General features: G+C 50.0%; 1 protein-coding gene across 3 annotated transcripts in view; it reads right to left on the reverse strand.

Moving 5' to 3' along the window:
• The window catches only part of LOC144165139 (uncharacterized), a 249,251-nt gene that overhangs the window by 139,663 nt on the left and 89,578 nt on the right, over nucleotides 1–20,010 (reverse strand). The window lies entirely within an intron of this gene.

Genomic DNA, 20,010 nt, shown 5'->3' on the forward strand with positions numbered 1-20,010 from the left:
TGGAGTAAGCTCTCAAAAATACTTAGCACGCTTTAGAAAAAGCAAGGCTAGCGAGTAACCGGGGCGCGGGTAGCCCGTCCGAATGGACGGCTGATGAGCTCAGTGCTCAATTAGCCCAAGGCAGAGCGGAGATCGCTTACGAGAAAGCGAAGCTCCGCAGGATCGGTGAACTCGTTGAGGACGCCAATGTTTTCACGGTGTTTGTTCCCTCGTGGGCGCTTCGAGCGCAGCGGGATAAGGAGAGTGGGAATGTAGTGGAGCTGGCCGAAGCCACCCCAGTTGTTGAGCAACACCGTAGCGTTCCCACGGCTACAGGTGAGATCGTGGAATCTCGCGAGGCAGATTTCTTAGCTGCCGAACTTCTTTCTGTAGAGCCGAACAATGAGTAGCCGTCTGTCGCCGAGGCAGCACAAGGGGCATGCAAAGGAAGCGGAACGGCGTGCCTAATTGTTGAGCTTCCGGGCGCAAAGCATGAAAGTGCAGGCGGCACGCGGCGTCTGGCGCGTAGGGCGATTCAGACGGGCCCAAGAATGCGGAACGCGGGGGCAGGTGTGGCGGCGCAGGTGCGACATCGTCGTACGCGTTACCGCCGGGTAGGGTGTTCCTTCTCTCCCGGGAGCAGAGAACACCGCGAGCCGAACCAGGGTTCGTGTAGAATCAGCTGGTGGCACATGAAACGGAATCAGCTTCCGTGCGACGGTCGGTGTGTGCCGCCGTGGAAAGGGGTGTTAGCGCTGAATAGTGTGCAGTGCTAGACAGAACGGTTCAGTGTTGTTTGCCGCACACGTAGTGGTTAGCGTTTTTTTTTGTTTTTTTTTCTAGGTGCGTAGGGTTCACCCATATAAGGATTACTGTAAACTTTACCTGTACTGTCGTTCTTCCCCTTGTTGTTATTCTTTTGTGTGTGCGTATGTTGGTTGCGTTCAGCTGTCGTAAGGCGTGTGCTTTGCGAGTAGCGCAGCTGGGTGGTTTTAACGCTTTATTCTTGAGAAGTAGAGCCGCTGTTACAGCGCGGTAGGGAGTTTACCTCCGGGTACAATGGCGAGTGCCTTCCTTTATTTGCGCTCGTTTGCATGCGGTCATGGTGGGTCATGGAATGTGCAAGTAGGGCCCCCTTGTGGCGCTTGTGTGCGAACTAGTGTTTCAGTACTGAAAAGTGAACTTTGAGTACATCACATGTGGACAGCAAGTGATTCGCAGCTGGGACGAACAATCTGTGTCGCATTCCGAAAGAACCGGCGTCCGCGAGTGCGTGAAGAGACGCTGAACTTTCTTAAACGTTTTTTTATTGGTACAGAAGTAGCCTCATTTGGTACGTTTGGTTTTGTTCGGGTGTTGTTTTTTTTCTTTCATTAGAGTGAAAGAGTGTTCCTACATGCACTGAACGGTTAAAGATGGATGGTGTCATTCATCCAGTTGTCAAGTTGTAACATTTATACCCTTCGTAGGGTTGGTTGCCTTTAATGGTAGAGGGTTCACGAGTTTGTTCTCACGGGCCCTGTAGTTGAGCGCTTTCGTTTATTGCTTGATGTTGCGCAAGCCATGGCTAGGCCAAGGCACTGAGTATGTCGTGTTGTACAGTCAAACCTCGATATATCGAACACGGGTATATCGAATTATCTCCTATATCGAACACTTTGTATATCACGCGGGAAATCAAATGCTTTTTTAATTTTTATTTCGAAGTGGGACGGACATGAAATGGGTATATCGAACTCCACCACCCCAGACTGCCCAGGCCGCTCGCGCTCTGTTGATCAGGCGGCGGGCTATCCCGCAGTACCCTCGAGGATAGCGGTGGCGCGATGGTCGTTCCCGACTGCTGCGCATCGGTTGCACCGAAGCTGAATTACACGGTGCAATAGAAGAATGCGAGCTTGAAGAAACCTGGGTCAGCTGGAGCGCTTTGTTGGGGCTGAGCCACGAAGCATGTGCATTGATGACTTAGTTGGCGGTGACGACAGCACCGGTACGACGGCGGAGTTGACGGGTGTGGGTATCCTAGCGGAGGTTACTACTGAGCTCACAAACGAAGGCGCTGTTGAGGTTGTACGCGCAAGCGCTGATAGTGCCCCGCTCCCGACTTCGACCGAGGCTTCAGCGGTTGTGGCCCTACCGCGCCGCTACTGCAGCGCTATAAAACGCACCGGCATGTCGCTTGTGGAACGTTTGGACTCCGTCGAGGAAGTCGTGTATAACACGGCAGGCTACCCTGCTGCAGTACTTTAAGCCAAAAGAATAAATACTTTGAAGCACCAAGTGAGTATTTACTGCACAATTCGTTCATTTATTGATTTGTACCAGTTTATGACGCGTTTTCTATGGGAATATATATATCGAATTCTGATTATATCGAACTATTTCGCGGGCACCACGCTGTTCGATATATCGAGGTTTCACTGTATCCGTTTTTGGTGCAGTTGGCCAGCACGTTGTGCTGGCTGGGTTGGTGTGTGCCGGGGTAATTTTTTTTTGTAGTACTGTATTGTACTCGCATTGTATTGTACTTGCGTAACGGTTTGAGTGTGTTTTTTTAGTTCTGGCTCTGCAGTGAGACATAACCTGCAGGAGAGTTAATGTTGTACGTACAGCTAGTGTACAGACAACATTCTTAGTGCGGAGGTGTTAAGTTCGGGCTCCGAATGTAATTAATGAAGGCCGCCGCTGGCCCATGTATTGGCGTCACTTCCGCGGGTAGCTACGATCCTGTGTCTCTTTCATGTAGCCGCACGAACGCCAAGTTCGGAGCCGCGGAGAGCGTGTGTTGTGCCCGTCCTTTCGTGTGTCAAAGGACAGGGGTGCTTACCCTGAGTACCTCTGTCGCGCCGGAGGTGGCTGGGTCATTCGGCATAACAAGCTGACGGGAGGCCAGATTATCGTATCTCTTAGTGTTGAAAGCGCGCGCGGTGTAAGTTTGGAAAGTCTTCAACTCCGGCGGCGGGCGCTCTTCGTCGACGGGTCGTTCGCCTCGACTGGCGGCGTCTCTCCCCGTGGTCTGTTCAGGTGGGCGGCGGCGCCCCTTTAGTCTGGGAGGGAGGGAATTAGCAACCCTCATTGTCCCGTCGCGCTCGCAGACGCACGCTTCGTGGAAGGCGTCGCGCGGAGGCAGGTCAGCCGCGCGGGGACCGCTCTGGGCCCTCGGCTTGGCTTTTTGGTACAGATGCCGCCCGCTGAACGTAATGTGTGTCCACTTAGGCCACAGATGTCCTGTGTTTGCTTGTCGGGTGCTATGGCGTTCGTGGGAAACGCACTATGAGTGTGTAAGAGAGAGTGTTAGGTCACGTGACCGCAGGTGGGGACATGTGTGTGATTGGCTGGTTCCTGTGGCCAATCAATGGTTGGTAATAATTGTTTTGAAATGTTTTTCTCTCTTTCTTGAACGCCCCCTTTTTGGAGGCAGGGTTTTTGCTATCAAAACCGCAGTGATTGGGTTTTGTCGAAGGTCGGTCGAGAGGGGATCTAGTTCAGTATAGATCTCGGCCGAACAGGCTGCTGCTGTCAGAGTGACAATGTAACCGTCACTCTCTCCTCATGTAAACTTTGGAGTAATGTAAATAGTGTAAATAAACCTAATATCCAGCAAGGAAGGTAGTCCTCATCCCTCACCCGCTCTAAGCATCGGTCGTCGGTCATCGGAGTGAGTCGAGATCGTCCTCTCGGCTCGCGCATCAAAAGAACATCACTATTTCGTCTCCATCAGTTCGCCAAGAAGATGGAGAGGCGAAATTTACTCCCCCCACCCTTACAGTTCTCATTCCGGTGTCATCGGTTTCCTCAGCGGCACTCCGGGGCTCCTCCTCGCCACCGCTGACACCTCTTTCATAACTATTTGCCCCCTCGCCTCCACCGATGGCCCTTTGCATAGTTGTGCAGTCAGAAGCTAACGGCAGTGGTGCGGTTATCAGATGATGGCGAAAAATAAACAGAATCACGAATGGTCGTAAAAAATGCACTGGCAATTACTACACTCCCTCATACAAAATTGGTGCCCAGTGCGAGCTACAGTCTTCTTGGCCACGGCGCATTCCTTCTGCGTCGCAGGAAGTGTTTTCGTGATGAGCGACCGTGCGGTGGCGTGCGCTACTCTGCTGCTACCTCACAGGGCGCCACCGCCGCCAGCTAGCATGTTGCAAATCGTGTTTGAACATTCCGCGCAAATGTCACGAAGTTCGAATTAGGACCGCACAAAATAGTAGCGAGCATTTGTTGAGTAACGTGTTTGAACATCCCGCGTAAACGACACGTGGTTGAACATCCCGCGTAAACGACACGTGGTACACTCTCCCGAACAGCGGTTGAGGAGAGTGTAAGGGTGAGTGCGCTCCTTGGTGGCTACGGGTAAGACGTGTGAGTGAAAGTTTGTGAGAAAGATGACACCGTAGCCGCGCGTGCCGTACTCCACCTCACCCTTCGGTAGATGCACCTCTGCGTTTGCATTCTTTCGTCACTGATGCGTTCGCGCATTAGGTTACGCGGATATAAACAGACGCCACTCCAGCTTAGGCCAGGTAACGGCTGCCAAAGGGCTGTCCCGTAAAACGACAGAAACCAGCCATCGCCCTTTCCGCAGGAATTCTACTTCGCCACGTAGCAGCGAATTCCTCCCGCTAGAAGAGAAACTTCCCCAGTTGGAACGCCGGATTCAGCCCATATTTCCTTTTCAACTTGGAAGGCCTTCGGAGCGACAATTTTGCCGGTGCCTTGCACGCCTAAGTGTACGCCATCACAGATTGCTGGTTTATGCGGGCGCGGTTTGCAGGTACAAAAAGGGAGGTGTGCACGCAAATTTATTCTTCATGCCACTGCCAATGAAATTCCGGTTGTTCTGGTGGGAGATTCAGATGTCAAAATTGCACGGCTTAATGCGTATCTGTCTGGAGGCTGTCCTCCTTAATTTAATGAATCACGTGCTTCTTCGAACGCCGTCGGTTGCATCTCCGCTGAGAACTGGCGTTCTTTCTTTCTTCAACCATCACTGCACCCTTCAGCAGCTATACAAGCAAGTCCACCGACCCCGGGAACACGCAGGGCCCTTCCAGTTCAAGTTTCAACCTCCCGTGAGCCCCGTTTTTCATGCATCTCACCTTAAACATCAACAACGCCGGCACGGACAGCTAGGCCTATCTGGCGCGTCGGTGAACCCGGGCGCCGGGCAACGGTAGAATGCCCCTGCGTTGCTAACCAAGTCCTCCCACAACAACACGCCATGTCCTCCGCTACCGATTTCCGCTGGAAAACAGTATACCACTCCCGCCGACGCAGCAAGACTTCGCAACAATTGTAATACGCCCTTCGGGCATCCCACTTGCGAAGATGAAACCCACTGAACTCATGCAAGCCCTTGCGGCCGCAGCCCACCTTACCCCAAGCGAAATTATCGAGTCAATTCTTCAACCAAGACCAGAGCACACTTTGGTCGCCGTCAACAACTTCCGCCCATCAGCTCAACAGAAGCTCCTAGCCATTCGCCCCTTTCTCCTCGCCTCAACGGAAGTCCATGTCACAACGTACGAATCAGCTCCCACTGACTCCTTCCGGGGATGTCATTCACGGTGTGCCAGCTGAAACCTCCCCACAAGAACTACTATCCCATCTCATCTCCACTGGGGCTCCCATTATAAAGGCTCGCGTTATGGGCAGCACGGAAACAGCCCTCATCACTTTCGAAGGATCCTTCGTCCCCCGCTACGTCCTGTACTACTAGGCCGAATGCCGATGCCACCCAGAACGCCCTAAAGCTCAATTCTGCCAACGGGGCCATAAGATAGGCCACCGCAAGGATGTGTGCACTTTGCCCCCTTCTACGGAGCTCTGCCAGACTTGCTCCCAAAACCTTACCAAGCTTCCGCCCGGCCAAGAGTATGACTGCTACTCCACCTGCCGCAAGTGCAAAGGCTCTCATCCCAGCATCTGGACAGAGTGCCCCGAGAAACTTGCAGCCGACGCCAAGGTCACCCAACAAGCCTACCGCCGCCGACTCGCTACCGCCAAACAGATAACCAATCATCTCCTGCTTCGCAAGCACCGGATAACTACCGTTCCAGATCCCAGTCTCGCCATCGCCATGCAAACACCACGGTCAGAATACACCATCAACGAAAAAATTTGAAGCACAACGAGACCATGCCTACCTAACACTAAGACGCAGCGCACTCATCTGCAGCACAGGCCCCGCGACATCAAGCCGTGAGTCAGCCACTCTCCCCACTCCTCCTCCCCGAGGCCTGAAGCCTGTCTCTACACCTATCACCGCCTCATCGTCATACCGCGCTGCGCTTGCCCCGACTGTAGTATCAAATACAACTAACCAACGCCCGGTACCTATCCCCACCACCATCCAAGATCTTTTCCTCTATATAAGCGCCAAATTTGATGCTCTCGAACGGCGAGTTGGCGCCTTAGAAGAAGTACTAGGTCACACCTTCCACAACCCTAACAAACGCGCCCGTTCCTTTTCAGCTAGGTCCCGCCCTCGCAATGCAAGCTCCTCCTGTACTGCTCACAAACTATGAACACGAGGAAACCTTTAATAATCTGGCAATACAACTGTCGCGGCCTCCACAAGAAACTAAACTCCCTCAAAGCGTAAATCAAAGCTTACAATCCGCCCCCCCCCGAAATCATCCTCCTTCAGGAAGCCTATTACGCCCCAGCTGTATCGGGCTACAACACGTGTCACACAGGTGACCCTGAAGACCCCCATTCCATTAACCACATCACTTTAATAGCGAAACACCTCACGTACACGGCACTTGACACCACACCCTATTTTCACACTCATGGCATTCTTGTGAAACGTAACTGTGACTCATCTGCTACCCTCAGAGTTGTCAACGTATACCACCACCCTCGGAAACCAACTCCTCCTCTTAAACCACTCTTCGCCTGGTCTCACAATCCTCACCAGGACCCCCTAATCCTTGGCGACTTCAACTGTCATACTATTTGGGGCTACTCATCCATACTTCCCCAGGTTCGAAAGCTTGTAGTCGAATTTCTTCAAGGCCGTTACTCTCTCCTCAACGACACTTCCTATCCTACGCGTATAGGCAACTCTGTCGAGCGAGATACGAACCCTGACCTTCCATCATACGACGGCACTCTCACACCCCTATGGGGGCACTGACATGAAAACCTCGGGAGCGACCACGCAATCATTTCAATCACTCTCCCCTCTCATAAGTCATCCCCGAGGCCACACGCCCGCATTTCGCTCACTAATTGAACAAGGTTTCGCGACGAAGACACTCCCACTCTGGACCTAAGAAATCCTGACGCTTCGCTATCCTCCCTTCGTGAAAACAATAAAAAACACACCAAACTCATTGCCCCCCCACTCGCAGCCAAATACGTAGACCCACATTTACTTCACATATGGGACGCTCGCCGATCTCTTATGCGGTGCTGGCGGAGAAATAAATCTAACCGCCGTCTTCGGCACCGCATAAACCTACCCACTTAGGAGGCAGACGAATATGCTAATCGATTGGCCAGCACAAACCAGTGGACACTGCGATTCCCTAAACTCCCATTAGAGCACTAAGCGCGCTTGGTCCCTACTTAACAGTCTCATTCAGCCAACCCAACGCATGAATCCGATTCCGAATCTCTTACTTACCGCACAGGAGTCCCCTACCGACATCGCCAACTCTATCCGCAGCTTACTGTTCCCCAATAGTGCAGACCACCTTACAAGCAGACTTCGCGAGCAGTCGTTTCCAGCGTCGCCCAAGGACACCGTATTCACTTTTAAGGAGCTACAACGAGCACTGGACTTCCTGCACCGCAACACCACCCCCGGCCCGAATAAAATCACGTTCAAATTCCTGAAAAATCCTAACTTATACTCTCAACAATCTCTCATCACTCTTTTTAACCCTGTATGGGACACTGGCACAATTCCCTCATCCTGAACACATTCGGTTATCGTTCTTATCCCAGAACCCGGAAAACCTTCATCTAAAGACAATCTTAGACCCATTTCCCTTACCTTGTGAGTAGGCAAACTTCTCGAACGCATGATGCTTACCCGCCTCGAATGACACATGAAACACCACTGCCCCCTCCCCAACACACAAACCGGCTTCCGTCACGAAATTTCGACACAGGAACCACTGCTCCACATCTCTCACGATCTTTACATATTCCCGAGCCCATCCCAACTTCGCAGCCTCCTAGCCCTCGACATTCACAAAGCATTTGATACGGTTTCACACCAGGCAATCTTCGCTAACCTTGCCCGAACAAACTGTGGGAGCCGAATGTACAACTAGATCAAATCCTTTCTCTCAGGCCGCACAGCCTCTTTGAGCATCCCGGGATCGTCGGCTCCATCTTTTTATTTAACCTCTGGCACCCCACAGGGCTCAATCCAGTCTCCAACCCTTTTCATTCTGGCACTAGCCCACTGCCTCTCCTCCTAGACTCTATCCCCCCACCTCTCTAACTCCATCTATGCCGATGATATTTCCCTCTGGTCCTCCCATCGTAGCCCAGCCCAACCCAAAGAAACCGTTCAACAAGCATGTGTTGTAATAAACAACCATGTTCGCCCCATAGGTCTCGCTATCTCTTCTTCCAAATCGGCTCTCATAATCATAACAAATAAGAAAGGCAGAAAATCTGATCGTTACCTCATCAACATCTCCATTGATAATACCCCAATTGCGAAAACAGACACACTAAAAAAATCCTCCGTCGCACGCCCCCGCGCGAGGGACACGAGTAAATGCAGAGCATTGGGGTCGTTTACGTGGCTTAGGGTTGGTGGTGGTGGTGGTGGTAGTTGTTGGTGGTACTTGTTGGTGGTGGTAGTTGGGTTTGAGAGAGAGAGAGAGAGGATAGAGACGTAAGTAGGTAACGTCAACTTGTTGTTATTTATTGCCATCACTTGCACCCCCCCCTAATCGGTGGGATCTTTAATGTTTTTCTTCGCTTGCGTTCGGCGTCGGCAGCGCGCCCCCTAGCCACCTTGGCTTCTGCCGACGTCGACGAAGACAATGGTACCATGTCTTGTACTGGTTCCGCGACGCTGATGTTGTATTGCGTCGCGGTACTAGTTGAAGGTCTTGCTTCCATCGCTTATCAACTGCGACCCCCGACGAATGCAAGAGAACAGCGCGCAGGAGTTGACTAGAGTGGAGCCCGCGCCAACCCGTTTTATAGGGTGTGGTTGTATTGCGGTAACGTTTAGTGATTCGGGGGTTGGTGCTATCACGTGTGCACCACGCAGCTATCACGCCGCTAGCACGCCGCTGAGTCGCCAACGCACGCCGCTGACGACGTAGCTTGAATGAGTCAAGAATATAAGGCGCGTTCGCAGCCTTTGATTCTGTGTCGTTTTGTGGCGCAGAGGGTAGAGCACCATGTACCTTGCGTTCCGCCCGCAGGGTCGTGGGATCGAAACCAGGCGCCGGTAACTGTTATTTCTTTTTCTTTTTATAGTGTAGGGGGAGGCTGACTGCTGCGGACGGCGACGCACGGGTGACATCGGGAGTTATACAAATGCTCTGCATTTAAAATTCTCCGTCCTACTTATCACTACTCCAGTAGTTCTTACCCCAAACTTCGAACTATACACTCTCAGATTGAGCAAATGATTCATCTGATGTACCGCGTCACAAATCGCCAGTCTGGCTTACACGAACAACACCTCCTACACATTATAGATGCTTTCACCATGTCCCGCATACTGTACACAGCGCCATACCTGCATCTCACGCCCACCCCACTAACCAAACTAGAGGCAGCTCTCCATAAGCTCTACCACATAGCCCTCGGCGTGCCCTGGTGCGCTCCTACTAACAATTTTATCGAGACCGGCACATATAACACTATAGAAGATCGTATAGAGATACACAAACAAGCCCAAATTCAGCGCCTTCAGATCTCACCAGGGTCGGGCACTCTTGCAGACGATGGCGTACCCTTCTTCGTCACTTCCTCCAATCCCCACAACTTCCCCTCCTTGGGTCACGTTCCCTCGTATCCGCATAGAACCCCTGCCAAATAATATAAACCCCTCCAGGCATGCCACCAGCCACTTTCTACGCTGTAAATCCCTCACCGAACGTGTCTCCTTTCTAGAAAAGCACGGATCAGTGGTATATTTTACACACGCCAGTAACTTCTCCTCTACGCAAAAAGGAACCGCAGCGTTTTTACCCCACTCCTCACTGGTTTCTGCACAAACGCCTTTTTTCTGCCAGCCAGATGCCACCTCCCTAGAAGAGCAATCCATTGGTGTTGCCATAGAGCATGCTGCTCTCACAACCTCTACCGAACACCCCACTTATATCTTCACAGATTTGCAATCCACCATACGAAATTATTTACGCTATACCGTGAACGCCTTTTCTTCTAACCTAGTGACTCACACTCTCAACAGACATCCTTCTCACCTCTTTGTCCTGGTATGGGTTCCTGGCCACGCTAACGCGGACGGCAAAGCAAGAGTAAACGCGCTTTCCTTAGAACTATCCCCGGGTCCGTTTATGCTCTGGCCAAACTAATACCATCCTCCTTCCACTCGTCTTCACGATCGTGAGACCCGTAAATTCACTCTACTTTCCCATCGCCTCGCCCGCCAAGTCTACCCTTCTCCAGAACCGCGCCTCAGTCGCACCCAAACCATTCTTCTCCGCCAGGCATACCCACTCCCTCCAATCTCACCCCATTCTACATCGCATGCGCAAGTGCTCCGGTCCCCCAACCTGCCCTTCTTGCGGTGCATACCCCTGTATTTTCCACTGCTACTCGGACTGCCACCCCCGGAAGCTTCCCCCTCCCTCTCCCGCATCACTTCATGAGACACTTGGCTGCCTCCCCCGCCCGGAACAGACGTTAGGGCTGCCCAGGAGGCTCTTTGACTTCCTATACAGAAGATCTCCAAGGACATTCTGGACTACTATGAAGACAGTGACGCCTCAGGATCCATCATTTAGCCGACCTGGACTTAGGTCGGTGACTGGGCAACAAATGTTTTTTCTCTCTGTCTCTTCTTAATTTAGTGGTACGGGTTCGGGTTGATGTGTTTACAGCCATGTTACACAAACAGTAAAAAGCATAACAGTTCTGAAGGAAAACAGACAGCCACGTCATTCTAAGCGAGAATACAGCTCAACGGCTTCCAGGTTTTAAATCGTTATGGGATGGATGGATGCTGTTTGTTTGGCGGTAGAAAAAGACTTGAAGCGTTGGCGCGAACACAAGCGCGAATGGGCTCAAAAACAGCCTAAAGCTGCATGCGCCACCGTTACCCCCTCAAATTCAGCTCGTCGAGTAGCGGCGAACCCCTCTTGTATGAAAAGGAACTTGCCCTCTTCGAACGCCGGCGCGAGCCAATATCACTTCTTCAGAGGACTTTTAGGTGATATTTTCAACCGCCCCTGCCGCTTCTAAGCAGGCGGACATGGCCGGTTGCGTGTTTACACGTGCGCAGGTTTGTAGTAGAGAACTGTGGGAGGGAGGACGGGGGGGGGGGTTCGTGTACGCGCAGCTATTGGTTTTATTCCCAAACTTATGAATGGTATGTCTGTTGTGCTGGTGCGAGATTTCAAAGCAGACGTAATATGGCCTAAATAAATCTGTGCGTAGTCCTTTGGGGTAGAGCGGATTGATTTTGTGAGTTAGGCTATGTTCAGATCAGCAACGCAAAAGCCGTATCGTTATGTATTGACAAAAAAAGGGCCTTTCAGCAGTTCGGTTGGCTGAGATATGAAATGATGTCATTCTTTAAATTTACTACAGTTTCGGCAACAATTTGACCCTGGCCATACAAAAACAGTAGTATGCTTACGTCGTGGCAGGGACAAATGCAAATCGGCAGGAACACAGCTTGGGTCTTTCAGAGGTTCATTCAGCTACATGGCTAGGAAGTATGCTCCATCGCAAATTACGTTAGACGTGTTTTGTTTCGTGCACTCCGTGGACTGCGTCCAGTTTAGCAGGTCATCCTTCTTCACAGTGTGTACGGGCATTATTTTTTATTGAATTTAATAACTGAACAGATATAATCGTCCTAAAAAATTAAAAGAAGCCGTCAAACGTTCCAATATCTAAGTAGGCCTGTCTGTCAGGGAGCTGTTTGTTCTTCGTCTCCCTCCTGCATCTCGTGGAAATTTGTGACATCTTTGGCTATTCGGGAGCGCTTTCGGGGTTTCGTCGCTCATGTTTCAGCTGAAGAAACAGAGTTCGCAGTAGCGCGCTCGCCTCGCTGGGGGCAGCCATTTCGGAATTCCTTACGGTAGCATAAGCTCTTGCAACGGCTCACTCAGCGATCCTGGCGAGCGAAGCAGGGTTTCGCTTCTGTAAACGCCAAACTACATAGAGCGGACTTTCACAGCACAGCGGAAAATCTGCCACGGCAAGACGCCACATGTTTGTCGGGCAGAACTGCATCCAGCGAAGACCCGGCGCCTTCCGCCGCGCCGCCGCTGTGTTGCTATTGTACCAGCCCGGAATGTCGGCTGCTGAAGGAGGCGAGAAAGCAGACGTGGAGCTTGTTTGGAGTTTCAAGACAAGACTTTATTTTCAAAAAATGCGTTCGCCGAGAGCTTTCTCCGACGAGGGAAAGAACGGGATCCCTCGCGTCCTTCCCAAGAGAGATAACAAAGGACCCCCGAGCGAGCAGATGACAACGGGGCCAGCACTAATGCCAGCAGTCGGCCGGACAACACGTTAAGCGCTCCTCCCTGAAGGTGACCGTTCAAGAGCGCGGGACAATGACTCTAAACCGGGGGTGGCGTCGCTAATACGCGACTTACAAAGAGGCTCACTGTCGTCAAGCCGGCGCAGACCGGAGAGAAAGGAACGAGCGCGGGTGCCGAGCGGCTACATGAAGATTCGGAGCTTTGAAACAACAGCAGCAGTTACCGGCGGAATGGCGAAAAGTCAGAGACCACTGGTTATCACTGAAAACGTACGTGAGGGGCTGCATGAGCAGAAACCTCAATATGAGCAGGCTTGGCGTGGTCGACGGTGACGACTTCTCATTTGCCCAGCCCGTCTAATGCGATGGTCTTGTTATTACGTCCCAAAACTTTGAAAGGGCCGTAGTAGGGCGGAGTGAGGGGCGGCTTCGTGGCACATGTGTGGCTCAGTCCATGTCAGGAAAAGTGAAACCTTTCTGTTGCGGGTGATGCCAGGTGCGGTTGGCCTGAGTTGCCCAAGCCATGCGCGCCGCTTGTCGATGCTATCGGAGGCAGCTTGCACGGAAAGTGTCTGGTCGGAGAAGAATTCTCCCGGGAGGCGCGCTGTAGAGCCGTACACCATTTCCGCTGCGCAGAAGCCGAGGTCTTGCTACGATAGGGTCTTGCTACGTTGGAGATATTCGCGGGTTTCCGGGGCAACAGAGATTTCGGCTCTTTGTCGACTAGCAGGCACGAGTTGTTTATTCGGTCGACTACGAAGAACAGGCGGCCCGGTGGAAGGCCCATGTAGTAAGCCGCCGTTAACGACTCGCCGGAGCATTTCCCGGAAACGAGCAAGACTGAGTGCAGCGGCTACCACCCGTGCTGAAATGACGTTGTTACCAGAAAACTCCGTCCTCTCTATCTCGTGACTGGCTTGTCTTGGCAGAGCTTGGCTAACTTGAGGGGGATCAGGCGCGTCGTTGCTCGTCCTGTTGGGGAGCGCCATACAGCTAAGGCTGCTGCATGGCCCCGGTAAGGCGCTGCACTTTCTCCTCAAGGTGCGACAGTCGATCTGGTTGTTCCTGTGTTCATGCATTAGCTGTGTGCGCGAAGGTTGGAGTAAATTATTCCGGGATTCGATCGGCAAGTTGCGGCAGTCGGTCAAGGGACGTCTCATCGGAACCCGCGAGAACCACGCGCACTGAATAAGGCAGCTGTTGCAGAAAAAGTTCACGAAGAAGTGGGAGCTGGCCGTCCTGGCGCGCGTGCACACCGAGTAGTTTCTGTATCCGCTGCAGCCGTTAGGTCGTTGGTCGCCCAGCTCTTCCCGACATAACAGCTGCTGAACTCTGGTTTGTTCAGGCGGCTCAAGGCAGTCTAGCACTGTCGTTTTGAGGGTGTCGTATTCCTCCTTTGTGGGGGTGAAACCAAACGCCATCGATAGCGTCGGCGATTTCTCGGGGCAGGGTGGCGACGACGTCAAGGTACTTCGTCGACTGTGAGGTGATGTGCCGGAACTGAAAACGGGCCTCTACTTGCCTGAACCAAACTCTTGGATTTTTAGGCCAAAAATTTTGTAGCTTCAGTTCTTCAGGTAGCTTCGTTGTAGCTCATCGCGGCGTGTTCGTCGAAGCGTTGTTCGGCTCAACACTTTTGTAGCATCCCCGAATGTTGGCTCCTGAATTAGGCGAGAAAGCAGACATGGAGCTGGTAAGGAGTTTTAAGACAAGACTGTTTATTTTCAAAAAAGCGTGCGCTGACAGCTTTTCCGGACGAGGAAAAGAAGGGGAACACCCGCGTCCTTTAAAAGAGATATAAAAAGGTCCCCCGAGCGAGCAGACGACAACGGCGCCAGTACTAAAGCCAGGAGTCAGCCGGACAACACGTTAAGCATGCGGAAAGCATGCTTTGCAATTCGTCCCCCGAGTTACTTAGCAAGGCAACGTCATCAGCAAATCTGAGGTTACTGAGGTATTCTCCATTAACCCTTACTCCCACCTGTTCCCAATCCAACGTTCTGAATACTTCTTGTAAACATGCTGTGAATAGCATTGGATAGATTGTGTCCCCTTGTCTGACACCCTTTCTTATAGGTATTTTACTGCTCTCCCTATGGAGGATGATCGTAGCTGTAGACCCATTGTAGATATCCTCTAGTATCCTTACATAATGCTCATCTACCCCCTGGTTCCGTAGTGCCTGACTGACTGCTAGGGTTTCGACCGAGTCAAATGCTTTCTCATAATCTATGAAGGGTATATATAGGGGTTCAGTATACTCAGCGCACTTCTCTATCGCCTGATTGATCGTGTGAATATGGTCCATTGTTGAATAACCTTTACGGAACCCTGCTTGTTCTTTAGGTTGACTGAAATCTGAGGTTGCAGAAATTCGGTTAGCGATTACCTTGGTAAATACCTTGAACGACTGACAGTAAGCTGATCGGCCGGTAATTTTTCAAGTCCTTCATGTCGCCTTTCTTATGAATTAGGATGATGTTCGCGTTCTTCCAAGATTCCGGTACTATTGCGGTCATTAGGCATTGCGTATACAGGTTTGCCAGTTTTTCAAGGACAATTTCTCCGCCATCCTTCAAGAGGTCGGCTGTTATCTGATCCTCACCAGGTGCTTTGCCAGCTTTCATTTCTTTCAAAGCCTTTCTTACTTCTTCGGTCGTTACTGGTGGGATGTCTATCTCCTGTGAACTAGTGTCTCGTTCGGCATTATCCTGTATGTCCTGGCTCCTGTACAGATCCCTATTCGCCGCGAGCTCGACATGTAGGTGGCGACAGCGTCGCGCTGCTAGTGTGGATGCTCCGCTGAGCGGCCCGTAAGAATGCACACTGTGGGCGTCCTTCGTGCCTTTTTCTCGCCGTATGTGCGCACGAAAGGTGCAAACAAGAGTGGTATGCTGTAGTTCAGTTCCTCAACGTTCAATGTATAGCATGGAAGCGGCAGTCAGTTTTCATTACTACGCAAAAAAAAAAAAAGCGACGACTCATCGGGAATCTCAGAATGGCCGTAATTGTGACAATGAACTTGTACGCTGTGGCTCGTAGCAAGCTCGATCTTTCCAGACTATGGCTTTGAGCCTTCAATAAAAGCATGAATAGAAACAAATCAGAAAGCCTCGATCTCTGAAATTCAGTTTACAACGGCAATCTCAATCGCTTTCACTGGTAGCATGACGCATTCCTGCATTTGTGGGATGCCCTGAAATGGTAACACTACTTAACTGCCCCGAAATTCTTTCTAAAAGCTTACGATATTATTTGTGTGTTCAAAACGCAACATAAGATTACTGAATCTTGATCAGTGCAGATATATAAATGTAACTGCTCTAACGGGTCTTTGAAGTGAAATTTTAGCGACTCTGAAGGAAGGTTTGATGAATAACGGTTTCGGATCACTTATTTACGGCTTTCGTCGCAAGTGAACTTGCGAATTGAATTGTCAACGCACCCAGTACAATCAACGTCTCATGTTTAGCTAGGTTTTCGCAAAGTGACAAGCAGGTTTACAGTGTGCAAACCAAGCTTCTGGGACCTCACAGTGAGCACAAATTTTCTGTTACGGCTGCTCTGTTGACCATTTGCGTTCCTTTTAAAATCTAACAGGTGCCTGCAACAGTGAGATGTGTTTGCATTCTTGCATAAGGTCGCTTACGAACCCTAAAGATGGCAATAAATGAAGTTGCGCTGTTGCAGATGTAGTAAAACATTTCCTTTTTATTTCTCGTTGCGAATCAGCGCAACGGGTTCCCGGTAACTACTTTGTTTTGTAAACTGAATATCGCCTTTGTCTTGGCATTTACTTCTTGAGGATTGGTTAAAAAATGAAATTCTGTGCATTTCGGTTTTTTTTTCGGGAAAGGGGGGGGGTCCTGCCAACGTTGCAAGAGCTGCGAGAAGAGAACGCATGTAACGCGAAAAGCCAAACTATGGTTATCACTATTACTTACAATCGAAACTACACTAGGCGTCGTGTTCTGTAGCGGTGAAAAAGCAGTACTTTAACACGTATTTTCAAAACTGATTAAACCAGCTTTGGTCCGAGATTATCCAGTAATTGTGGCTCGCCTTTTTCAAAATTGTATTGAAAGCATGTATTGTGGGAAAAAATTTAAAAAAAAACAGTGAGTCATAGCACACACCCCTCACACATGTGGGCAACAACGTGCGTTATATTACGCGTTTTCTCCCCTTTCTTTAAACTTAGGTCCACCTTAAGAGGTTAAGACGTGACCATATTAGGCATTTTGTTATGCTGTGTGAGATACTTTTCTGGACAAGGTGATTCATGTCGGATTTGAAAATGATATATATGAAAATGACACACGGAATGCCACATGACAGACGCAAACTCACAACTGGTTAATTTTACCGAAAAATCCCCCCTAAATACTCTTGCGCATCCATAGAAACGTATTTAATATAATACGTAAAATTAGCAACTCGATACAGTTGAATAAATGTTTATTCCTCCTCCTTAGTATAAACAACGACTGTCCAAAAATGGTCTTTATTTTAGAAAAGGTACGGGAAGGACACGATCACACAGGCGCTTGCAGGTGTAAAATACGTGTCCGGTAATGTATGGGCGGTAGCGCACGGGTCGTGTGCAGTGTAAATTTTTTTGTTTGTTTCTTCTTTCTATAAGGACACAGCGCAATTTTACAAGGGTGTGGAATTTGCACGCGCATGCACAGGTCTTGTCGCTTCTTACCCGTTTCGCGTACTAAACAATTATCCTTTAAATAATACCACGCCACCTTTAAAAAGCAGCCTTCGACGTTCCCGAAACGGCAGACGACTGCACTCAACAATAAGAAAAGTGCTATGTGTGGAAGCAATGTTTATAACACGTTTCACACTCAAGCGGTGACCACGGCGAAGATGTTTCGTGGAATTAAACCAGCGCATTAACCCGCAACGGCCGCTGATTATTGCGTTTCTAGATGAAATGCGCAAGCAGAGGTAACTATGTCATTGCTTACTGCCAAACGAGCACACATATTGGTTGTTTTGTCGTGTGCAGCACGCGTCTTGCGCCGCACGCAACGTGAAAAAGCAGACGACGCGAGAGCGCCATCCACACTAGGAGCGGTTCGTCCCGCCGCCGCCAGGGGCCGACTGTGTTCGCGCTCGGGGCGAATAGAACTCCTCGGCCACTGTGACTATTTTATCCCTATTTGTGATGACATTGCCTTGCTTATCCTTAGGTGCATACATCTGATTTTTCCCCACGCGAAGACGTCTCTTCACTGCTTTCAGGCTACCTCCGTTCTTTACAGCGTATTCGATCCTCTCCATACTATACTTCCGTATGTCAGCTGTCTTACGCTTATTGATTAGCTTGGAGAGCTCCGATAGTTCTATTCTGTCAGCTGCGGTGGAGATTCTCATGGTTTGCCGTTTCCTGATTAGATCTTTCGTCTCCTGTGAAAGTTCGTCACCTGTGAAAACAGGTGGTACCTTGATGCAAAATAAAGCGCGTCAATTAAGGTTGTGAATAGATAGGGCTGGCTCGTTCTAGTTTTTCGTTGTACTTGAGCGGCCGTCGCAGTGATATGGCCTGTTCCTCACTCGCCGATCAGGCAGACGGGCCCTGCCTTGCTTTTATTACAAGTTATGTAGCAGGATCCCCTTATTTAACCTACTAAAAGCTATCGCTCATGTCTACCGCAGCAACACAAGAAACGGCAGTTGGGTCGGGACCATATTTCCCTTGCGAGTTGAACTATCAGAATCGCGAAGACTTAACGTGTCGCGAAATAATTCTCCCTAAACGAAGCTAGATCGACGGTGGACGACGTTCTTTACCTCGCCGCACCGCCTAAGAGCATCGCCGGGCAGTGTTCGTCATATTTTCTTCGCGTATTCTCTCCATGTATACTCACCTTTACGCCGCTTGCAAAGGCGCACGCGACGCTACACGCAATTGCGCTCCCGCTTGCTATCGGGGTGGAGCGGACCATCCAAAACTGTCAGCTACAACTCTCCAATGTCGTGGAAAGACAAGAGTGTTTATCCGCCCTTTGCACGTAACTATCTCCAACTCTGCCGCTCTTATCGCTCAAGTTTTCTGCTTCCCTTTTACAACACCGTCATCAGCGCGGTGAACGTTTTCCCGTTCAGTCTAATTATTGCGCGTTTGCCCTGCTCCCAATCCATCTGCTATCACATCACGTGTCTCGTTGAGTCCGCGTGATTACGCGTTGTTTTCTGTGTTTTGTTGAAAGCCAGCTATAATTTACCTAATTAAAAAAATGCTGATGATTTTTTGTAGTTAGGTGGAACGAGAAAGACAATTATCCTCAGGCCACGTTGAAAAAGCGGTGGAATAGCGAAGCCAAATCAGTTGATGAAGCTTAGGATAATTGAACCGCGCACGTCTCGAAGGATACCAAGGAACAACACAGATACGCTTCCAAATTGCAATGCGGCATTTTCCCTGAAGTAATTAACCCGACTACATTTGGGAGTATAGTAATTTTATTCTTCAAAGCAAACAACTGAGAGTCGTTTCCTCCCCTTCTGGCGTATTTGAGGCTCTTAGAGCGGTACCTTGATGTTAATTGCTATAAAACGGCGACGGATTGTTATTTATGACTCCTGGAAATACTAAAAGCCCCGCGATATGTTTTCATTTAAAGACGAGTCCATAGCATATCTTCGAACCGTACTTCTTTCCTACAGGACTATGGATCTACCGCCGACGGAAAGTGGAAATTTTGTGGAGCTACAGGATTAACTGAATAATTTGGTCAAGAAGCAGTACTCAGAGTGCGTTGCATACATTGTTTTAAAGTGAAGCTTTTTATGTCTCTCTGGTGGCAACTATCCCATCGACAAAACGCAGTGAAGGAAAGCAACATTACGCCATATGTTGCAAAAATGAATATGATGATGATACGTAAAGGAGCATCAGGCGCCTCAAATAAAAATACTCTCCATCTTCGGAATTGGAGTTGCTTTTCTGAAATTAAAAAGCCAACGTCTATCCGAATACGGCGTTATGATGCGGTTGAAGCGGCTTAGATTCAAAACGAAGCTTTCTTGGTCGTTAGTCGCGGTGACCGTCCTGTCGCCAAAATTGTGTGACCACTAGCATACTATCGCCACGACAATCATATGCATATACAATTGGAAAGTTCAAACGCCGCTTCGTCTAAAGACAACGATGGTTGAAACGCAACACGTTCACGGAAAATGGCGGAACAAAGAAGCGAAAACAAATGGCAAAGGCAAGCTAACAGCTATAACTGTTAAAGCCAAAGCCTCAACGATCAATGCCCAAATCGTCAAACGTTAAAGTGAAATCCCAAAGGTGCAAAGGCTTGCACATCAACGATCGAAGTTCACAACCGCAAACAGAG

The sequence above is a fragment of the Haemaphysalis longicornis genome, unplaced genomic scaffold (assembly GCF_048455015.1).
Source record: "Haemaphysalis longicornis isolate Haplotype H1 unplaced genomic scaffold, Haemaphysalis longicornis Haplotype H1 scaffold_14, whole genome shotgun sequence".
NCBI classification, from domain to species: Eukaryota; Metazoa; Arthropoda; class Arachnida; order Ixodida; family Ixodidae; genus Haemaphysalis; species Haemaphysalis longicornis.